General features: G+C 41.1%; 1 protein-coding gene and 1 long non-coding RNA gene across 7 annotated transcripts in view; one reads left to right on the top strand and one right to left on the bottom strand.

Moving 5' to 3' along the window:
- Positions 1-541: 541 nt before the first annotated feature.
- On the bottom strand, positions 542-11,183 carry LOC121832042 (uncharacterized). Its single transcript, XR_006075559.2, has 3 exons — positions 10,801-11,183; positions 3,361-3,522; positions 542-2,078 (listed from the first exon to the last, which is right to left on the bottom strand). It is a non-coding gene; the product is annotated as an uncharacterized LOC121832042 (long non-coding RNA).
- Positions 11,184-11,452: 269 nt separating this feature from the next.
- The window catches only part of Ccser2 (coiled-coil serine rich protein 2), a 130,366-nt gene continuing 118,788 nt past the window's right edge, over positions 11,453-23,030 (top strand). For 4 of the 6 annotated variants that reach the window (XM_006976684.4, XM_015995610.3, XM_015995611.3 and 1 more), the window contains exon 1: positions 11,453-11,715. The gene's annotated coding sequence lies outside the window, so the exon portion shown is untranslated. Of the gene's footprint in view, positions 11,716-12,971; positions 13,135-23,030 lie in introns of all 6 variants that reach the window. The other 2 variants (XM_076544418.1, XM_076544419.1) reach the window with 2 other exon arrangements.

Genomic DNA, 23,030 nt, shown 5'->3' with positions numbered 1-23,030 from the left:
GATGGCCTCACCTTTGAATTTATAAATATTCATATCCATCCGTATTTCCTCATGTAAAAATTGCAGCACACTATACCTATATACTGCTTATTCTGTACCTGGCTTTCCCTCTTTGATATCTAGCCTTAGAGTGAGCTTTACCTGAGCACACAGAGAAATGTTTGTTCTTGTCAATGGGATGGCATTTCTTTGTCAACTCTTGGAAATGACTTGGCCCACTCTGGAGCACCACCCCAGCCAAACCTGCCCTTGGCTTCTTATACAAAAGATTCCAGTGAACTTAATATGAAAATTTTCCAGCGGGAGAACAACTTGCTGTCCACCCCACCTTCAGAGGCTTGCACCACACCCGAGCTTTGTCTGACCTTCCTGCCCACGGAGAAGAATGAAGCAGCACTGCCCATGGAACATTCATTCCTGCCACCAAACAGCTGAGCTAAAAGGGGAATTGGCTCTTTCTGGAAGGGCATCTGTGGACCTTCAGCAATGACATGCTGATGCCTGGCAGTGAGCCCAGAATCACAAAACTTTCTCAGCCATATCAAACAAATGGCATTTGCACCATTAGGGCAAGGCTCAGCAATATCAAATCAGCAATGCTTCCTGCTTTCCATGTGTGCTTCTCCTTTTGTATAAATAAGGGGTCACTTTACACCAGAGACGGTCAGGGCCCAGGGCTGCACAGTAGCTTCATTTCCCCACCTCTTGGGCATGTGTAGGAGCCCCAAGCGCTGAATTTCTTAACAGATTATTACATTGTCATTTCTTAAACAGTTAGACTTCATCCCTGATTCAACACACAGACACAGACACACAGACACACACATGCACACAGAGACACAGACACATGCACACAGGCACACCTCATTGTGTAGTCCTGGCTGGTCTGGAAATCACTATGTAGACCAGGCTATCTTCAAAACCAAAGAGATTTATATGCCACTGCCTTCCAAGTGCTGGGATTAAAACTGTCCCAAATATCCAGTGTCCCCATTTTCAACGGTGGTGGGCTTTGTCTCTGGGCATAGGGCTGCAGAGAAGAAAGGACACATTCACCAGCTTCTGTACAGTTAGGTGTGTCTATGAACTAAAGTTTGGCAGAAGACACATGAAAGGATATGTCCTGTGACCATATTTGGGAGATTTCCTGAAGAAACTTCTACAGTATCTTTTGTCTTTTTTCATCATTTGCCTGGGACACAGATGTTGACTGAGCCCCCAGAAGTGAAACTATGAAAGAAAAAGTTGTTAAATGCAACATGTGAAACAGCAAGATAGACTTTATGCAGGACGGCCATGACAGAGGTATAGAAAACAAAAACCAGCAGGTATTTGTCACCAAGGGTCAAGGGTGGAGCTCAGAGGCTAGAAAATTACCAGGAGAAAACATCAAAGGCAAGGGAGATTCCAGGTAAACTGACCTAACAGGATTCTTGCTCAAGGCAGGTGTGGAGCTTAGACATCACCTGGAGGATGATGCTGGTGAGGAACCTGCTTGGATAGAAGGTGATCAGACATGGAGGATGGAGGAGTCTGGCCAAACTAACGAGCAGGATTCTTTTTAAATAAATACAAATAATTTTACACCCCAGCCACAGTTTCCCCTCCCTCCTCTCCTCCAAGTCCCTCCCTCCACCTCCTCTGTTCCCACCCCCCAATCTACTCCTCCTCTGTTTCTGTTTAGGAAAGGGCAGATCTCTTATGAGTATCAACAAAACATGGCAAGTTGCAGTAAGACTAAGCACCACCCCACATATTAAGGCTGGACCAGGTGACCCAGAATTAGGAATAGGGTCCCAAAAGCCCGTAAAAGAGTCATAGACAGCCCCTGTTCCCACTGTTAGGAGTCCCACAAGAAGACCAAGCCCATGCAGACTCCCTGGTTGTCGCTTCAGTCTCTGTGAGCCCCGATGAGCCCAGGTTAGTTGGTTCTGTGGATTTTCTTATGGTGTCTTTGACCCCTCTGGCTCCTCCAATCCTTCCTCCCCCTCTTCTGCAGGGTTCCCTGGGCTCTGCCTGATGCTTGGCTGTGGGTCTTCATCTGTTTCCGTCAGTTCCTAGCTAGATTCTTCCTTACACTGGAGAAGACAAAAACAAGCACAAAAGTCCAAGAGTTAGGTTTGACTGAGAAAAGCCTTAGAGTTTGCCAAGGGGAGGGTCACTGTCAAAGCGACCCTATGGAGACGCTAGAGATGTCAAGGGAACCTGATGCCCTATCCCAACCTTAGATATGCACATCTTATTTTTCCATAGGGGAGAATTTAATTCTGGTTAGCTGTTTTTGAATTATGCTTTTAAAAGTCCTAATCACATTAACTCATAGATGTTGATGTAAACGTTGTCAGTGAACAGCTTGGGACCTGGCTTTCCAACTTACCTGTAAATCATTTAGCTTGATACTTCAACCCTCTGAGGCTTGGAGTTGCGCAGAAGAACAAGGGAGCTTGAAATGATCTTTTAGGAGGCTGGAATCTAGCTGACAGCTTGGGTACTTACATGCTAATAGAACTTCAGCCTCACATCTGCTTGGCCCATGGTATAAGGGATGGACTCTGTGCCCCTCTCCACCTGGGCAGTGCCTGCATCTACATCCCTTTCCAGGCTCTATTAAAAGAACTGGCTGCTGGTTAGGAGTCCGGGATGAGGATATGCTCCACGATAAAGAAATTAGTAAGACAGATTTTCTTCTGAACCATGAAAACAGTTGTAGGTAGCAACAAGGAAAAATGAGAATTAATAGTCAAGTGTCAGGGTGTATCTCAGAGGATTGAAAATTACGGAAAGAAAAGCATGAAGGGTGAGGAGGATTCTAGACAAACTGACTTAGAAGAATTGGCACTGAAGACAGCTGGGATGAAGTGAGGAAGGTGGCTCATGGGTCAGTGTTGAGATGGCCCATTGTCCCTAACACCAGCCTTAGTCAGTGTTTGCATGAGTTTGTTGACTTAGCTCAAAGGTGGAGGTAGTTCTTATAGTTTTAGTTTGTAGCCATTTTCTTCTTATGCATATGGTAGCAGGTATCAATCCCAGACATGGGAATGCTAAACATGCTACTACTGAGCTATAGTAGCCTCCGACCTAGTTTTCAAAATTTTTGAGGAGTCTCTCTGGTGACTGGTCCCCTGTACTCTGTCCAGTTTGAAGCCATATGGATTGTTTGCACGGGTCACTGCTGTCAATGTACACGGAGTGACCCCTTGGCTTTGAGAAGGTGCTTCTCAGTCCATCCCCCATTTCATGTTGAAGGGGATGTCAGCTCCTGTAACTATGCCCTCTGTGTGCTAGCTTGGGATCTGCATCTCCTCTATGGGAGTCCTCACTCAATAGTTACCCCAGGATTATCTATCACCTCTTTATTACCTGGCACATCCATGTGTCAACTGCCTAGGGCAAGACTGAGTGTGATGGCAGATTCAGAAGAGTCTCCTTTGTTTCCAAGAACAGAGGTGATGCTGGGGCATCCAGGGAGAGCTGCCAAGCCAATAGATCGGTGTTTCCTGTCACCCTGATGGAGTTTTCCACCTGGAAGGTCAGGCAAGGCACATTATTATTCAGCTACCAGAAGAGGAAGAAGACAGAGCTTGATGACTAATTCTGCCTCATCTCTACAACACTCAGAAAACTATAGCCTTCATCCTATAGAGGCAGACACCATCCTACAGTCAGAAGCAGGAAGAGAGTGCAGCCGTGGACACCGAGCCTTTTAATCAAAATATAACATGATTCAAGACTTCTTTAAAGATAATACTTAGAAGGCCACCTGTAAACAATTTAGTAACTGATTGATATTTTCATAATGTTTTCTAAAACAAAACAGCAAGTAGAGACAAACACAGACAGCAGGAGAGACTCGGGTGGAAAGTACAGACTGATCATATCAAACTAGGGAAATTCTATTTCTCTGTCATTATGGGCTGAGCTGCACCCTAGAAATCATGTTGCTGTTCTAACCTCTAGTCGCTCAGAATGTGATTTTGTTTGGAGATGGAGGCTTTAGAGAGGTAACAATATTAAAACGAGGTCTGAAGCACAAGCCCTAGCCCACACAAGTGACGCCCTTATAAAAAGTGATAAGAACACAAGACAGAAAGGAAAGACCATGTATCTCTAGAAGCTCAGAAGGGGAGCTTCAGAGTAAGTCCAACCTTGCCAACATATTAAAAAACTACATATGTAAAAGTCAGAGGATAATTTCGTGGAGTGAGATCCTGCCCTCTACCTTTACATGGGTTACCAAGGATTGAATCTAGGTGACCACACCTGTATGAAAAGTACCTTTATCTGCTGAGCCACCTTGCCAGACTCTTGCAGACATCTTAATGTCAGACTTCCAGCCTCCAGAACCACAAGAAGATCCATCTCTGTTTAAATGATTCTGCCTGAGGTGCCTGCTCATGGAAGCCCTGGCAAATTAACATGTCTATCTGACTAGGAGTGTAAGTAAACTTCCGTTTTACATCTTACATCTTTTATATCAATGGGAGCATGTTATAATAGTATCTAGTTACTTAGCGCTTTCTCTGTGCCAGACATTGTTCCAAGGGCTTATATATGTTTGCTCATTGAAATCATTGAGTAACTTCACTTAGTCCTTATCTGAAGATATGAAACTGGGGTATAGAGCAATAAAGCACCTTGCCCAAAGCTTCCAAAAGCATCAATGACAAGTGGCAGAGAGGATTGGAAGCTCAGCCCAAAGGTTGTCTCTTCCCCCAAAAAAGACACCCCAAATCAACAAACTTAGGTTTTCATACAAAGAATCTCTCTCTCTTTAAACACAGGATCCTGCTATACAGCCCAGTCTGGTCTTGAACTCATGACCCTCGTGCCTGCCCCTGTCTCCTGAAAGCTAGGATTACAGGCATATGCCACCAAACCCAGTTTCTGTGTTGGCACACATCTGTCTTTTGAATCTGCTATCAGAGTCACGTGGAATACCATGTTTAATCGTAGGCTTAAAAGCCAAAGCCGCACTGAAGTCTGTGTGGTTTTAGCAAGTAGTCTTCTGTCTCTTCTTAGGAACAGTAAGTGACTCATACGGAGGAGTGAAGGCATTTCCTCTTCCCTTCTAGGAGAGGTTGGCCTCTGTGTTTCTAAGCATTGAGAGGCCTTCCTTAGCTTTGAAGACACTTCCGTTCTGTTCATAACTGTAAATCCTTTTTGAGGAGCTTTGCCTGAAAGGACTTTAAAACTTTGGAGAGAAGAGAAACAAACTGACTATTTGCAGCCCAGTGTCAGGCAGGTTTAGGTCTGGAATGTTAAGAACTGTCTGGGAGGAGGAGACAGGATGATGGGGCCCTGGATCTTTGTCTACCCTTAAGAAGTCCCACCTGTGTCATGTAGCCTGGATAGACTAGGTCTGAATATTAAGATGGTGCCATTGGGGTTTTGGTAGAGTATCTGGGAGGGGGATCCCTGGCAGCTCACTAGTGTGGACTGAGCAGCAGGAGAGGAGACTGTGCCTGTCCAATCTGCCTAAACTCTTGGGAGAACTGCTTGGAATTCTGATTTTGTGAGTTCCCATTCTCATGAGCTGCCCATCCCCCAGTGGGAAGCTTATTACTAAGTTCTCAAAGAACCCCTTTCCCCCGACACACACACCCTGATATTCTCAATCTTTTATTGTTGTTCTAATTTGCAGATTACTTCAAACTTTTCCCTTATTTCTTCAATTGGATTTCCACGTCTTTCATTTCCAGGGGCTCTCTTGGCTTTTTAAGAGTCTTCTTCTTTTTTTTTTTAAGAAAAAATAACACAAAACACTTATTCTTGTTTCTGCAACCCAATTTTCTTTCTTACTTCTCTTAATATGTTTTTGTTTTTTTTTTTGGTTTTTGGGGGTGCCATGGGGATAGTAGTGAGGGGAGCAGTCTTCTTTCAGAGTTTTCTTGTTCCTCTCAGCTCTCTCTGTGTGGGTCTTCGCCTTCCATGTTCTCGGCACTTCTCTAGTGAAGGAAGATGAAAACCTCCTACAAAACATTATTGAATTCTGTATCTCTACAAATGTGAATTTGCCTTTTTTTCAAGTGAATATAGAAATTTATTAAGCTTGATCATAAAAACTAAATTTCAAAGATTAAAAATATACAAAAACATTGTCTGACTATAATGCAGTAAAATCAGAATAATAACAGGGTTTTTAATATCTAAAACTTCTTTTTTTTCTTTATAATTTAAAAGGTATTCAAACATCTTTTTGGGAAACGAGTAAATAAAAAATAAAATTGCAGAATTTCTTGGAAATGATAGTAATGAAAATAAGACAAAATCTTTATGCTAAAGCAATTATTATAGGAAAGTTTGTGGCTTAAACACCTGACAAAAAATGAAATGTAGTTATAAGTGAATTTAATATCCAAAATAAAAAAAAACAACAAAGTAAACCAAACAGAAGAAACTAATAAATACAAAATTATAAATAATGATTTGAATAATAGAATTGTAGAAATAAATCCAAAAGCTCGATATTTAAAACATACAAACTATTAGCTAGTTAAGTTTTAAAAGAAAGAAAAAACAAATATGCCAAAATAGATATGGCAGCATAAAAATAGAAAAAAAAGAACAAAAAATAGTTTGAATAATTCTATGTAAATAAATGTGACAGAAATAGATATTTTAAGGCCAATATGACTTATTAAAATTGACCCAACGGTAGTGTTGCAGAATATTTATTTAACTATGCAAAGATGTGTTGCATTTGTTTAACTATGGAAAGATGTGTTGCTGTTTTACAAGGCATCTGCTTGGTTTAATAAAAAACTCAATGGCCAATAGTGAGGGAGTAGGTGCAGGCAGGACTTCCAGGCAGGGAGAGTAAGTAGGAAGAGGAATTTAGGGAAAGGAGGAAAGAAAAAGAGACAGCAGGGAGACACCAGGGGTGAGCCAGACACAGAGGAAGCAGGAAGTAGGACAGACAGAATGAAAGGTAAAAAAAGCCCCGAGGCAAAACATAGATGAATAGAAACAGGTTAAAGTAAGTTAAAAAACAAAAACAAAACAAAACAAAACAAAAAACTGGGACATGGCAAGGCCAAGCATTCATAATTAATAATAAGTCTCCATGTTTTTATTTGGGAACTGGCTAGCTGTCCAAAGAAAAGACCAACTACCAGTAGAGACAAAGTCTTTACACATTTCTGCAGAAGAAATAATTAAATAATTTGCCTCCACAAAAGCAAAGGAACAAGAAGTATGCACATGACACCTACCAAATCAACATCTTAGTAACTTCTCTGCAGACATAATGATCAAAACAGGGATCTCAACTTGTTTCCTATCATGGTATGACACGAAGTTGGAGGCATCAGCCAATGACATTTGCAGAGAATGTGTTTATATGTCTTAAGCAGTGATCATACCTAGGGACCACTGGAGGTTTGGAAGGAAAACTTACCTGACCACTAATTAGTAAAGGTTTGTTTTTATTTGTAAAATTTATAAAGTTTTATCAAATTAACACATAAAAGGCCAGGTGTGCAAGGAGCAGAGTCACCCTGCTATCTGGTGAAGATGTACATTGGTGCAGATAATTATCTCCTTTTTGATATTTATCTGCTTATTGATAATTATCTGCTTTTTGCTTTTGAGACAGGGTCTCTCTAGGTAGCCCTGGATGTCCTGGAACTTGCTATATAGATCAGGCTGGCTTCAAACTCACATTGCTCTACCTGCCTCCACCTCTCCAGGGCTGGGATTAAAGGCATGCGCCACCACACTGGGAGTTAGCTATCTTCTTAATGGATCTTTACTTGGTGGAGAGCAGAAATAAAGAGCCTGTGCCTCCCCTTATTAATTTTTTAAACATTTATTTATTTATTTATTTGTGTGTGTGTGTGTGTGTGTGTGTGTGTGTGTGTGTGTGTGTGTTTACTATGCATTTTCATGTCGCAGTGTGCATGTTGAGAGCAGAGGACAACTTGTAGAAGTCAGTTCTCTTATTCTATCATGTGGCTTTCAGAGATTGAACTCAGGTCATCAGGTTGTCAGGCTGGGCAGTGAATGCCTTTCCAGGCTGAGCTGTCTCACCAGCCTAATTCTTCCTTTATAGGGGGACACTGATGGCTCCATGAGGGTCTCATGATCTTATTCATTCATAATTTCTGAAGACCCGTACTCTAAAGAGGCTCATGGGGGAAGAACTTCAGTGTATTTATTTTGAGGAGATGCATTCCTCTAGTATATAACATATAGGTATCTTCTGTTCTTCTTCTGTTCTGACAGAAAAATTTATAGTGAAATTGCATGATATGTTCATCAACTCTTCTCTAGACTCAACACCACACTGATCTCTACAATTTATTCTTCTCTATTCCCCCTCACCCCCATTTGCCCCTACCACACTTAATGCACATATTCTGGCTTATCTTGCTATTTGAAAGCTATAGTTTTTGTTTAAATATTTTTTAACATTTATTTATTATGTGTGTAGGCACACATGTGCCATGGCACATGTTCATGGAAGCCAGAAAATAACTTAAAGGTGTCATTTCTCTCCTTTTACTATGTGATTTCTGGGATGAAACTCAGGTTGCCTGGCTTGGTGGTAAATTACTTTACCTACTGAGTTTGCCCACCCATCATTGTTCATTCCAGTTGTTAACCAGCAGCTCCATGCTACAACCCTGCAAAATCACCTGGTTCTCCATCTCTGCTCTGACAGGACTCAGTATACTGAAAAACGCACAAGGGAGGGTGATCAAAGCATGCGCAGTCCTATCATTGCAGTTTGCACCATCTACCTCTGATTTTTCACCACCAGTCCTTCTTCCCAGCTCACGGACTTGAGTCATACCCTGGCTCTCTCAGCTGTTCCTTACTGGTCAAAGGTTGACACAGTTGTAATAGTTTTCCACATGACATGTGACACGTAGACCCTTAGACCTTTGTGTCTTATCAACCCTTCAAGGGTTGGAGAGTTATCTCCACCAGCATGGCAGGTTGTTGCAGAGATATTCAAGTCATGTGGTTCTCCATGTTTGATCCCTAGAGCAGCACTCTGAGAATCTGACAAAAATGCAAATTCCTGTGCCCCACCCCAGGCATGCTGAATTTGAGATTCTAGGGCTGGTGGCCAGCAATCTTTGTTATTTGGATTCTGAGGCATGTTAAAACGTGTGAACCAAATGCCCATCTTGGTCTGCCTTCTTACCCTTGACCTCAACTATATATAGCCTTTAGCTCCTCAGGTGTCAGCCTTTTTAGTCTTTTTCTATACATAACTCTAAAATGGTGTTTAACTATGTTTTCTTAGATTTTTCTATTTGGCATCCTAACAAATGGTGAACATTGTTTACACTTCTCTTGTAACCCAGCTTTCATGAGCATGTAAAAAAATCCTATGACAGCCTCCAGCCAACATAAGTATACAACTACAATCACCTCTTTGTTTAACTTTCACAAACCAAGCTTGTATTCTCCCTGATCTAAATAACCCATGGTCAGTTATCAAACAACTGGAGAGGTGTCTGTGGTTTAAATTTCTTTGACATTATCCACAATCGCCATTCCCAAGATATCCCTACTTCTCTCTGTTCATTTCCCACATAAATCCCAATAAAAGCTTTTGTCTGGATTTTCCCTCCACTCCCAACCAAACCCGATACTTCTGCATATGCCTCTGCATGACATAAGCATTCCATCTTTCATGAAATGTAAGCAATAAAAATCTTCTTTCAACACATTGACCTCTCTGTGTCATCACAGCCATCTCGCAAATTAAAATCCTGTGTGAATAAATTGAAACAAGTGCCTAATAGAAATAGAAGCGATGTGACAATCCACGAAGTGAGAAAATTGGGACAAAGACAAAACAGGAATGCAGAAAATTAGATGAAGCCTGGAAAAATTCATATGCATCATGCATCCAGGAAGGCTCCTGCTTCTGTAGAAGAAAGGGAAGTAGTAACTTAGCACTTCAAACTGCCAGAGAAAACACACAGTTACCTCAAATATTCAGGGAGTCACAAGACCACAGCTAGGTTGTCCAGAGCAGCAAAGCTCTTCCTGATGGGGGGAACTGAGGATAACCCTACCTTTCCCAGATTCTTTATGGAGACTGTTGAAAATGGAGTGTTTTGCTCAGCTCCCAGGGACAGGCTGTGGAGAGCCACTTCTGTCCCATCTCTCAATTTAGATTGTAGCACAAACTCGAAAGCACATTTAGTAACCTCATCTCGGGAATGATGTGCTTCAGTGGGAGTATTTCAGGGCTCTGGGTCAGGTGTTTCCTTACCTAATGATTTCCTTCATCTTAAAAGAAATGTACCGCATGTAGACCTAGTCTTTTCCAGCATTTTAAATCAGGCCGTTACCATCCACATAGTTACATCTCCCTACCACTTTTCAATTGACCAATTAAAGAGACAAGTAATAATGAAACACATAAAAAGGAGACTTATTCAATACTGCCACTTAGGGAAGAGGAGGAAGCAAAGGGGTCCAGTGATCGCCAAGTCTACCTTCAGGAGTACTGACAAGAGGTTTAAGTTCAAATGAGAGCAAGGGATAAACGTAAATTGATCAGCACTTCCTAGTTAAGGTTTTCTTGCGCATCTCACTATCAATGTCTCAGCTCACTCAAATCTATTCTGCAAAATGGTCTGAGAATTTGTCAGAACTGCGTGAAATCCTGGGAGGCAAGTCCCTCCTCGGGATGGCACTAGGCCTTCAGGGTTGTTTCCATTTCCCCAGGATGGGATGCCTCAAAAGTTTTTAATTCTTTGGAGTATAATGTTTCAACAGTCTGGTGGTCAAAGGGAGGGACACAAGTGTCTCCTCCTCGCTTAACAGGGTAGTTACCTTAGTGGTCTGGAGAAGTGATTTTTCAAGTTCTCTTGCAGTGTTATTAATTTCTGTTGAGCTGTTGGGGCTCGCAAGCAGAACAGGCAGTCTAGGGCCAGATAAAGAGCACTTTCAATGATTTTAATAGACAGCCAGCTACCACAGGCTTGCACAGTGACTCTCATGGACTGGTCCAACCATCTACGACTGAGGGAGAGATGGCTTATGGAAGACAGAAGCCCCGAAGGAAGTGGGGAACTGGTCCTGGCAAATGGAATTTAGATCCACAGCATCATAGGATAGCTTGAGTTCTCAGCTCTCAGTGTCTTATCTCAATCTCAGCCAGATTCAGTATGCTTGGCAGAGGCCAAAACAAAATGTAGACAGGGGAGGGTGGGAGGTCATGCTTGCTCCCGTGTTCAGATCACTTCTATCAGTCTGGAGAGGGAGGTGGTCAAGCAGCAAATCTGAATCTAGCAGGCCACCTCGAGGTGGTCAGCCATGAAACCCAAGTGAAAGGTTAACAACCTCAGGAAAGACCTGAGTCAGGGGCCAAAGGAGCAAGGTCAGTGGAACGGGGCGGAGCCTGGGAACGGCTGGCAAGAGAGTGGGGCGGGCCCGGAGGCGGGGCCTAGCCCACTGAGGCTCGCGCCTGCGCACGGACTTCCCGGGGGGCGGGTCTACGCACGCGTAGTGCGCGGGCCCTGGAGGGCGGAGTCCAGGCGGGCGCCGGCCAAGGGAGGGGGCGCGGCGTCCGTGAAGTCCGGCGCTCCCTCAGGCCGTGGAGGCGATGCTGGCTGCTGCGGGGCCGGCGGCTGGGCGGACGGGGATGTGACGGGACTGCCCCTCGCCTCTCTTCCATCCTCGGGCCTGCAGGTCGCTGGGCGACCCGCAGCCGGGCGGCGGCCGAGGAGGCAGCGCGACCTCCGCACGGTGAGAGCCGGGGGTCGGGGATCGGGGTCGCGGGGGCGCCCGAAGGTGCCCGGCTCGGGGGGCGCGGCGCGAGCGGGTGGAGGGCCGGGCGTCCTTGGCCGGCAGCGCTCTGGGGCGACCCTCGGAGCCCCCTCTCCCGAGCCGCCTGCCGTGCAGCGGGCAGGCCGGACGCCCCTGCCCGGCGGTGCTGTGACGGGAATAGGGGCCGCGGGACGCCGGGGCTGTAGCCTCCCTGCACCGGGAAATCAGGGCGAGGCTGAGAAGCCCTCGGATTTCAAAGCCAGGATGCTCGAGTTGGAAAGGGAAAGTACCTGACAGCCCGGGATGAGTGGGGCTCATGATTTTTTTTTTTTTTTTAAATCACTGAGTCAAAACAAAGACACGCCCTAAAACACGTCTTGAAAAAGAACTTTGGTATATTTATACCGTATCTATAGGTTCAGGTGCCTTTTCCTCCTCCCCCTCCTCCTCCTCCTCTCTCTCTTTTTCTGACATCTATATTTATGCAGTTTTAAATGTACCTACTTTCTTGACAAAGTAAAGGGAGGGGGTATTTATTTGAGATGGTCGTTGGTGCTAAAACCTGACATTGGATTTCAATAATTGCAAATTCATCTCTGCTGCTACCTAGCCAATTAGGCTTGCTGATTGTAGAGTAGGCCTTGGCAGTGGAAATTACTGGCGCACAGACTCTTTGCCGTCCCAGATTGGAATGTCCTGTTTCACTTAGAGAAGCCAGGTATAGGTGCATGCCTTTAATCCCAGCATTCAGGAATCAGAGACAGGTATATTTCTGTGAGTTCTACGCTAGCCTGGTCTACATAGCAAGCTCGAGGCTAGCCTTAATTCTTTTGATCGAGAACATTAAGTACCAATAGATATATGTATTTAGATAGTTGATTAACATATTGTCATTTAGACTAAAAACACTTTAATCACATTTAAATTGCAAGGTAAGCACAAGATATGTCTTATAATGTGTAGTCTATAATTGGTAAGGATGTAAACATTGATGAACTGTTTGCATGGATTCAGTCAGTCTTCTTTCCAGACTTTCTTGATATTTGTGTCTCTTCATTTGTTAAAGCACATTGCTCTTATATGGTGGGTTTTGTTCTTGTTCTGAACAACATTGACCTCAATCTCTAGGTTAAAAATACTTCCAAACCTTAACGTGTAATTTGTATTGTTTCTTTAATATGCCATAAGAAAGAGCCATCCTGAGAGCAGGAACTTTTTACGTTACCTTTCCTCAGGTAGAAGTTTCTGCTTGTTGCCTCATTGCTTTGACTGTGTTGAGGGAAGAAGAGAATTTTAATGTCACGCTTAGAAGTCCTTCAGTGACATCACAGTCTGTGCTGGGGAAATCCAGTCTTTCCCAATTTCTGGAGCTTATCTCCATTCTCATTTCATATACAAGTAAGTATGTCGTCTCCATGCGGCTATTTGCAGTTCACAGAAGATGAAACCTTCCTCTGTTCCCTCTGTCCAGAATTGTCTTCCCAGTAAACGTTTTGCTCTTATAACCTCACAAAAGTATTGAATTTGAGTCTTGTCCACGTGTCTCCCATCTTTTTTTTTTTTTTCTTCACGGATCCAGTAGCGCCATTCCATTGTGCACTTAATATTTTGTCAATTGGAAGTTCATGGTTTGCTTAAATATATCTCCCCAAGGCTTTTGAGTTCTTTTGAAGTTTGCTGGTGCAGCACATACTGCTAAAGTCTATTTCCTGAATGCATTTTGAGGAAAAGGTCCAGGCTTGAATGCAGATTTAAGATAAGTGAAATATGTTTAGATTGTCTTTCAGTACCAGAAAACTTAGAAAAGAATATCATTTATTACTTTTTAAAAATGACTTATTTATTTTTTATTTTATGCAGTTTGCCTGCATGTATGTCTGTGTGCAGGTGTCAGAATCCTTGGAACTGTAATTACAGACTGAGCTGCCATGTGGGTGCTGGGAATTGAACCAGGATCCTCTGGAAGAGGAGCCAGTGCTCTTAACTGCTGAGCTCTCTCTCCAGACCCAGCGTTGCTACTTTTATTTGTTTAAGGATGAAATAAAAATTGATACTGGTTAGGGATGACATCCTGGTTATGATGGAAAAAAGTCAATTTTCTTCAAGATGGAGAAATGAGAAGATCATGGCCAGTAAAGGGTTGGTCTAGAACTTCATTTTTAGGTTCAGTGATTTGCCCGCAGTCCTATGGATAGAAAGGGACAGAGCTGGGAATACAATCTAAGTCTTTTGACCATTTTTTGGTTCACCTTTACTCTCCTTTATCCTAATTCTAAATCCAAATTTTTTAAAAATTACATTTATTGTGTGTGTGTGTTCACATTCACACATACTCATGCTCCTGTGCCAGAGTGTGTGTGTATTATGATGTGTGTGGAGGTCAGTTGTAGGAGTGGATTCCCTCCCCAGCATGTGAATGCTGGGGATAGAGCTTTGTCAGGCTGGCAAGCAGCACCTTAATCCACTGAGCCATCTTGTCCCCTCCTCCCTTTTAAAGAGTTTCACTATAACCTAGGCTAGCCCATAACTCTATGGGTTGCTCAGCTCAGGCTGACCTCAGATCTCTGCAGCCCCTGTCTCCGCTTTCTGAGTGTTAGGATAAGAGAAACAAGCCATCAATGCCTAGACTGTAATTCTTAGTAGAGGTTTTACCATCATGGTGAGGTCTGAGAGAGGTGGATATTTATTAGAGGACTATATTAGTAGCTATTGAAGTTGAAAGATTTCACAGATTGTTTGGTTCAGTGCTAAAACTTTTTCATTTTGAACAATCAGAGCCTGAAAAAGCAAGTAGCTTGCCTCTGTGTCCATTCGACCTCTATGTTGCAGCTCCTGACTTTATATTTGTGTGTTTCTCACTGCTCTGTGGAGAAGTCTGCTTGTGCTTCCCTCCTCCTCTGAGTCCTCAGCTGCCACTCCTAGGGACCTAAAGCCCTTGAGTGGCTAAGAAACGTGATACCTCATTTGGGAAAATGGGAGAAACTGGGCCCTTACCACTCCACTGGGCTGCAGCTTGCAATTTGGTGTTGGGTGCCTCTGGTCACCATATGGAGATCCTGCACAGTTCCTTCTGATGGTGAAGTGAGATTTCAATATAATGGGGTGACAGCCTGGTAATAGCAGAGCTAAAATTACATGTGTAGCTTGCATGTTGTGAGAAAAGCTGCTCTGATTACTCCTGTAATAGTTTTTTAGTGACAAAAAATGATTATTGTAGATTTAGGTTTCTAAAAAGTTGGTTTTTAACTATGTGCTTAGTGTAGTGGGCCTGACCAGTTCCAAGAGGCGTTTTGTTGTACAAATGGTCAAAGAAATAAAATCAAAAGAAATTATTCCTTGTTTCTTGTTAGTTCCATATAATTTTATATCATTGATTGATTGGTGTGTAAATGTAATCTTTAACCTGTACTTTCATATTTGATAGGTTTTCTTTTTTCAGTTTTTATACCTTGGGTTATTATACAATGTTATAGAGAATAGTTACTTATTTCTAAGTGGACATGTAAGTTGCTTGTTTTGTAAGTAGTACAGTTAGTATTTAGGTGTTCTGGATGGCCTTACTAGAATGCTGCTCCCAGTCCTGTTCAGGATTCTACAGTTACTATATTGCCACATATTCATCAACTTTTTTTCCTGTAGGCTAAAGGCTTATGGGAGGAATTACAGTATCAGAGGGTATGAAGGTTTTGTCAGTTTTAAAAGCTCTTGCTAGATTTACTTTAGAAAGATTTGTATTTCTTCCAGCAGAATTCAGTTGACTAATTTTGTCAATACTTCCATGGCCTTTTGTTTTGAGTTTATCTTAAAAAAAAATGAAGGTAAGAGTACTTTCTGTCTTAACAGTTAAAGGCATATGCAGGTTTTATTTTCTTCTCTTTATGAATAGGTTGTCCTTGTCCACAAATTCACTGAACTATTCTTATTAGCATTAACACTGAAATATTATCTTTGTTAATCTTTATATTTATTTATTTAAGACAGAGTTTCATGAAACCTAGGCTGACCTTGAATCCCGATCTTTCTTATTCTACCTTCCATGAATTATAGGCATGTATCAACATACCTGACTTATTTTTTAGTACTAAAGACTTGGTAGCTTTTTAAAATTTTATTAGAATCATTGACTTTAAAAAATACTTTGTAATTTTGTCTTTTAATTGTGTATGATGGTACCCCACCATCTGAAGTATTGTGTTATTTGGCTTCTAGAGCTGTCCTCCTATCTCAGTCCCCCTTAGGCTGGAATTATAGGCATTAGCCATATTTCTGTTTGGTGCTTACTTTTGAAAGATGAATTATGGGAACAAGTATTAATTAGAACATTTAGTAGGATGCTTCTCAACTCTTTAGCCTTATAATCTTGAATACCTTAATGGTTTTTTGCTTATGTGAATTATAATTTTTGATATTTATCCAAGTATAAATATACATTTATTTTTGATTGCTTAAAGTAACAAATCCGTAATATATTAAAATTGTGATAAATTTTAAACAAACCAAAGCCTTCATGAATGTAGTGTACTTGTTTAAGTTTTTGTTTGTTCAGGGTTGATCAGAAGGTCACTTCTGATTTAACTTGAATTGTTAATTATTTAAAAGCTGCAAATGAAAACCTTGTTAACTGTTATTTATTTATTTATTTATTTGGGGGAAGTGATGTATTCTAGACAGATAAGATAGCCCAGAACAATAGTTATCAGATATACTTCCCTAATACCTGACATTTCAGTCTTTACTACTACTCATTGGCCACCTAGAAGTATCGTTTTATTGGTGACATATAAAGCGATCTGCTGAAGATAACGTAGGTAGCTTTAGCAAGCAATGGGATAGCACCTGGTCAGTCTTCTCTTTAAAAGGCCTTGCTCTACTTGTGTATTATCTTATTGCTGTGCTAAAGACTGGACTTCCTCTTCTGGACATTCGGAAAGATAGAATTTTTAAAACCAAACCAATAGTTCCTGACAGGTGAAGTTTTTCTTCTGTTTGCCTTTTTGTGTTGACTAGTAGTTTAATTTGAATATGGCTGGAGGGTCATCTTTGAGGATTTGTTGGTCTTAAAAATACCCTATGAGAGATGGCTGATGTAACAATGTAGCAATATATTAAGCTGTGTTTCTTATAGAAGGTAATTGAAATAGATCCTATGTAAAATAAAGTCTGAACTCTGAGGGAGAAGTGGAGATTGCAGGTATTTCTTGAGAGGTAAAAGACAGAGTGAGTAACCCTTTATAAGAGGGTGGGAATTTGGAGTGGTGATTTGGAAAGAACTGAGATTGGAGTGTGCTCAAAGTGCTTTGTTGTGTTTTTTTTTTTTTTTCCATTGCTCTGTGATATATTGTATCTAATCTTGTGGTACATCTAACCTCTGACTGATTGTGTGCTTGTCAGTGTTAAGGGCTGAGTAGGAAGTATGAGTGAATACTGGATAACATGACACTGGAAGAAGGAAGAGACTTGTGGGAAATAAATCATCCACTTCAAAGGAGTGACCGAGAAAGCAAGCCCTGGAATATGACAGCCATAGGAGCATTGAGGGAACCACAAATGAGGAAGCCCAAGGACATATTCGCACACTCTGCATTGGAATGCCGTCCCAGGCTATAGTTAGTTCTGGTTGATGTGCCCTAACGTGACAGTTTCTATTGGTACTGACAGCCCTCCCACCCCCATATTCTCTCAGCATTCTGTGGCTTCCTGTCTCTTTTGGTTTCTAACTTTTGATTGCCAGGGTGCTTGCTGATGCTGGGGTGTGACTCAGCCTATTAAGAGATCAGCCAGTCAGAATGCTCCTTTCTTTTTGAGTGCATTGACCAGTCAGAAAATGTTATGTGTAGTCTTTGAGCTTAGCTCTTGTCTAGTGAGTTAGTTGCTTTATGCCTCAGAGTGAATCTTTTTAGAGATTTCTGGTTGCTTAAATTGAGTCCTGGAGCTATGAGGAGGTAGAGGATTATTAAAAGCTACATCCATGAGAACTCCCCCCCCCATTTTTCTTTGTTGATTAGTAGCTTAATTAGAATATGAGGGGATCATCTTTGAGGATTATTTGCCTAAAAAATGGCACCAGTTGTTGCAAATAATCAAGAATCTCTGTTTTCTTTGTATGAGCACATAAAATGCGTGGGAGACTGTTTTAAGTTTACTTGGTCAATTCCTAACCTTTTTTTTTTTTTTTTTTTGTGAGGTGGGGGTCTACTTGTAGTCCTGCCTGGCCTGGAATTCAGTGATCCACTTGCCTCTGCTTCTTGCTTGGTGAAGCAGATACATGGTGGTCCATAGTTTCTGTTTTTATGTTAGGCATTGAAAAGGCCATATGATGCCTCATGTGTTACTAGATATTTTCTATTTCCCATTATTTTCCACTCTTTAAAATGAAAAAAGAAGAACAGTTTCTAATCCGATGGTTTTGGATTGCCTGCCTCCCCGCCTAGCCACCTCCCCACTAAGATACCATAATCTCTTGATGAGTGAGCTGGTAGTATACACTAGGGACGACAAAGAGGCAGCCATCAAAGGTTCTTTGACTAGTTCTTGTCATCATATTAATGATATTTGGTTGCAGCCTGAGTGCTTTGTGGAAATCTGAGAGCTTTCTCAGACCATTATGTCTTGGCAGCCAATGTTAGGGTTGAAAGTTCCAGTTTTCTCAGAAGACCACAGCTTAGAAAAGCAGGAACTATTCATAACAGCTCTTAAGTGTGTAGAATGGGGTTGGTGTTATTTTGGACAGAGTTGGTAGGCCAGCTTACAGGAAACAATCAGGTGGTATTTCTTGTCAAGGGATGGAGAAGCAGAGAAGGCCATTTTTCTTTTTCTTTTTCTTTGCCCTCCCCACTTTCTGCTTCATCATAGTGTAGAATTGTTAACCCTTAATTTTGTCCTTAGCTAGAGTTAGGTACTTTTGTGAGTGTACTGTCTTGCAGTCAGTGTTTCTCCAGGACTTGAGAACTTCTATATTGCTGATTTCTTTAATCCTGGCTTTAAAAACAGACCAAGTCCAAATGGAATCAGTCATCACCATTGAAGGTGGGTGAACACTTGCTTGGCATAGTACAACATAGTACTTTTTGGAGCTTATATACAAGTGAGACAATATGAAGAAAATAACTACGTGTATCTGTAGTATCTCAGCTGCTACAGTCCTGTGGAGAAAGGTAAAGCAGATTGAGGTGGAAAGAGCATGGGTGGGAATAGTGCTGTTTTTTACAGGATGGTTAGGCAAGGCTCTAATCAGAACGGATTCCTGAGCAGAGATTTTTAAGTAAAAGTGTGCTCTGTGCAGACTCTAGAAGAGAAAACATTTTTTATAATTAATATTTTTTTAAATTTAATCTTTTAGTGTGATATGGCAGGTGCTTATTTTCATGTGTGTGTATGTTGTATGCATTTGTGTGGAGGTCAGAGGTGGGGTGTTGAGTATCTTCCTTAGTTGATCTCCACCTTGCTTTTGAGGGAGAGTCTTTCGTTGAACCTGGAACTCATTGGTTCAGCAAGATCAGCTGGCCAGTGCGCTCTAGGGATCCTATTGTCTCCACCTGCCCAGCACTAGTATTACAGATACTTGTTACTATGCCTAGCTTCCTATGAGGGTGTTGTGGATCTGAATTCAAGTCCTCATGCTTAAACTGAAAGTGCTTTAGTGACTGAGCCATCTTCCCATTCCTTAGCGAAGAGAACATTTGATAAACATAGAACAGGGGTGCAGAGATCCTCTGCTGTATGCTTGGTCTCTTTGCAGAGTGACAGGTATGTTAGTGGAGGCATTGAAGAGAATGATTGGCAGAAAGTGATGCCTGATAGGTGTGTTGATTTGGGGGAGTCAGACCATATGTGGTTGTGTAGACCCTAAAAATTCAAAGCCAGTGTAGAATTTCGACTGTATTTGCTTTGCTGGAGATTAAATTTAGCACCCCCTTCCCCCACCCAGTTGCAAACTACTGAGCTCTATCCTTAGCTTTACTTATTTTAAATGGGTTTCTTTGCTGCTAAGTAGAGAATGTCAGCATTAAGGATGAATGAGATCATTTAGCCAGCTGCAACTGTAAATCTCGTCGGGTGATGGCATTGATTTTAGACAGGAGTTGAGAGAAGTATTATATTCTGCATACATTTTGAATACAGAGGCAACGATTTGATGATTGATTGGATATGGCCTGAAAAACTGGAATAGAGTTGACATTGATAAGACTGCATAAGAAGCAGATTTTAGGGGGAAATAATTAATGAGTTTAATTTTGGATATGCCAAGTTAGTAGTGGAGAAACTGTAGATATCTGGGTATATTTGTGTCTGCAGTTCTAAGCTAGGGATACAAGTTTTCAATGATTGGCAGATAATGTTTAATGCCCTGAGAACTGATTAATATAGGTTAGGGAGTGAGTGTGGCTGGGGAAGTCCAGAGATATTCCTTGAGATCTTAGAATGCTGAGAAATAGTGACAAACACACAGATACACAAGTACATATGCACACATTCACACATACATTTGAAAGCAGAAAGTAAGTGGTTCCAGGACAGCCAGGGCTATGCAGACAAATGCTGTTGCAAAATACCAAAAAAGAAAAAACAAAATTAAAAAAATGGGAATGGTGTCCATTAATTCAAATGAAAAGTTTTATAAGGGAGGAGGATGTAGTTGTTTGTTTTTTATTCTTTGACTCTTTTACTCTTTTGGGGGTCCTCCAGCCAGCTCCCAAATAAATCACACACGGAGACTTATTATTACTTATAAATGCCCAACCTTAGCTTGGCTTGTTTCTAGCCAGTTTTTCCTAACTTAAATTATCCTATCTATCTTTTGCCTCTGGGCTTTTATCTGTCTTTATTCTGTATACTTTTCTTTACTTTTTACTCTGTGGCTTGCTCTGTAGCGGGGTGACTGGTCCCTGATATCCTCCTCCACTTGTTCTTTGCTCCTTCTTTTTCTCCTTCTATTTATTCTCTCTGCCTGCCAGCCCCACCTATCTTTTCTCTTGCCTTGCTATTGTCCGTTCAGCTCTTTAGTAGACCAATCAGGTGTTTTAGACAGGAAAGTAACACAGCTTCACAGAATTAAACAAATGCAACAAAAGAATGCAACACACCTTTGTATCATTTAACAAATGTTCCACAACATAAACAAATGTAACATACCATAAAATCATATTCTACAACATTTCCCCCTCTTTGTCTAAATAAAAATGAAAGTTTTTAACTTTTAACATAGTAAAACTACATATAACAAAAACAATTATCAAGCAAAAATTACATTTACATTATTCAGTCCATTTGTATTAGGAAACTCAGAGAAAATACTCCATTTTCTTAGTGAATCCAAAGTTTTACACTTAATTTACTTTCTATCATAACTAAGGAAAACTGCAACTATAACTCTAGTCTTCATTTCCATCAAAGACCCTCAAAGGGATGTACTATTACCTAACAAAAGAGACATCTTGCTGCCTGGACAGCCACCCAAAGTTCCTCTGCAGCATTGGGGCATCCATCTTCATTCATCCTACAGGCCTAGAGTATCTGGCAGTGAAGCAGGAAATTTGAAGGACTATCCTACGTTGTATTGGCAAAGTTCGTCAGTTGCTTTTCTCTGTGTCCTGCAAAATGTCTGGCAAACTCTTCCCTGAAGCAGGAACCCTGAAGGATAGTCCCACCTTGTTTTGGCAAAGTTCAGCAGTCAATTTCCTGTGGGTCTTCCATGACCAGTTTATACAGCATACAGTTAGGAAGGCAAAAGCAGTTTCTTGCCCAAATATGTAATCTTGCCACTTTGAAAGCAAACAACTATGCAGTTTCTTCGATGCCCATTTTCTCTGAAGTAAATTGGTGCTGCCAGGAGCAGATGTGGCTCATTGTCATTAAAAGCCTCAGATTATTAAACGTCTTAAATGCCATATTCTCTAGGTCTTTGAAGTTTTGAAGACCATGTATGATCTTGAAAACATGCCTCATGTGTTATCTACAGATTTGATTGTTATAGATGATTAACTACTAACCTATGTTTCTTGATTATCCTAAATAGTTTATAATAATAGCTTTCAAAAATTAGAATTTTAGGTTACATTTTTATATGAGCTACATAGGTACAATACCTTAAACAAGTGTAGAAACACACACACACATACACACACACACACACACATAGTGTAATAAAAGTAACTAAATTTGTATCAACATACCAAAATTCATGCCAATATCAAATATCTGAGATTAATTGTTGTCTTTTTATCCTTTATGACTATATTCGCCTAAATAATAACAGACATCTATAAACCACAAAATAACCAAAGGCCACCCATACCCCTCAACTCTTGGGAATGTGGGCATCGTTTTCTCTAGAATGCTGTTTGTTGTCTCTGGGAAAAGGCATTTTTAGGGGTTCCTGAGAAAATTTGAGATAATGGTCAAGTCCAGAGAAGACCAGCAGTAACCTTTGTTGATATATATCACCTGTCAAGATTCAGGAGGTCTCCCTTGATCAAACCTGATCCATATTAACCCTGAAGGAATCTACAGCCTCTAGTCTCCTGTGGGAACAAAACTCCAAAACATTTTTGATTTCCATTTGACAAATATATTTTTTGACTTCTTTTTTAAAGTTAAAGTTAGCTCTAGGTTGGTTTAATTTTGCAGTCATGTTCACAATCCCATGTCTCCTAGCAGCTGTCTTTTGCTCATCAGCATTAAAAAATTCAAAATCAACAATACTATATAAGATCCAGATTACCTGTGTATTTCCCATCTTTATATGGCTTTTTTTCTTTTATATTACTTTTACTCTCTCTTTAAAGACTTTATTTTTTTTTAAAGCTATTTCTTTCTGTGACTGTCTATACCCATTTTCTTTCTTAAGCCTATACACATTATAAAACACATTGGAACCTGTTTTGTAGCACAAATTTCTAAAAGGTCTTATTAATAAAAACAAATCTGGAGCCAGGTATTGGCTGGTGAACGCTGCATGATCAGAGAACCAGAACAAGCCACATCCAACCTCATCTTGCCAATTAGTCAGCTGATCTTATTTCCTCAGACTGAAAGCCTCTGAATCCTCATCTGAATTGATCTCAGCTGAACTGCTGCTAAAAGCTAAAAGCTTAAAAACGGCTCCAGTTCCTGGTCCTCACTCCTTATATGCCTTTCTGCTTCCTGCCATCATTTCCTGGGATTAAAGGCATGTGTTACCATGCCTGGCTGTTTCCAGTGTGGCTTTGAACTCACAGAGATCCAGATGGATTTCTTCAACGGAATGCTAGGATTAAAGGTGTGTGCGCCACTATTTTCTGGCCTCTATGTCTGTC

Source organism: Peromyscus maniculatus, chromosome 9 (genome assembly GCF_049852395.1).
Source record: "Peromyscus maniculatus bairdii isolate BWxNUB_F1_BW_parent chromosome 9, HU_Pman_BW_mat_3.1, whole genome shotgun sequence".
Taxonomy (NCBI): domain Eukaryota; kingdom Metazoa; phylum Chordata; class Mammalia; order Rodentia; family Cricetidae; genus Peromyscus; species Peromyscus maniculatus.
This window is presented reverse-complemented; position numbering and strand designations above follow the sequence as displayed.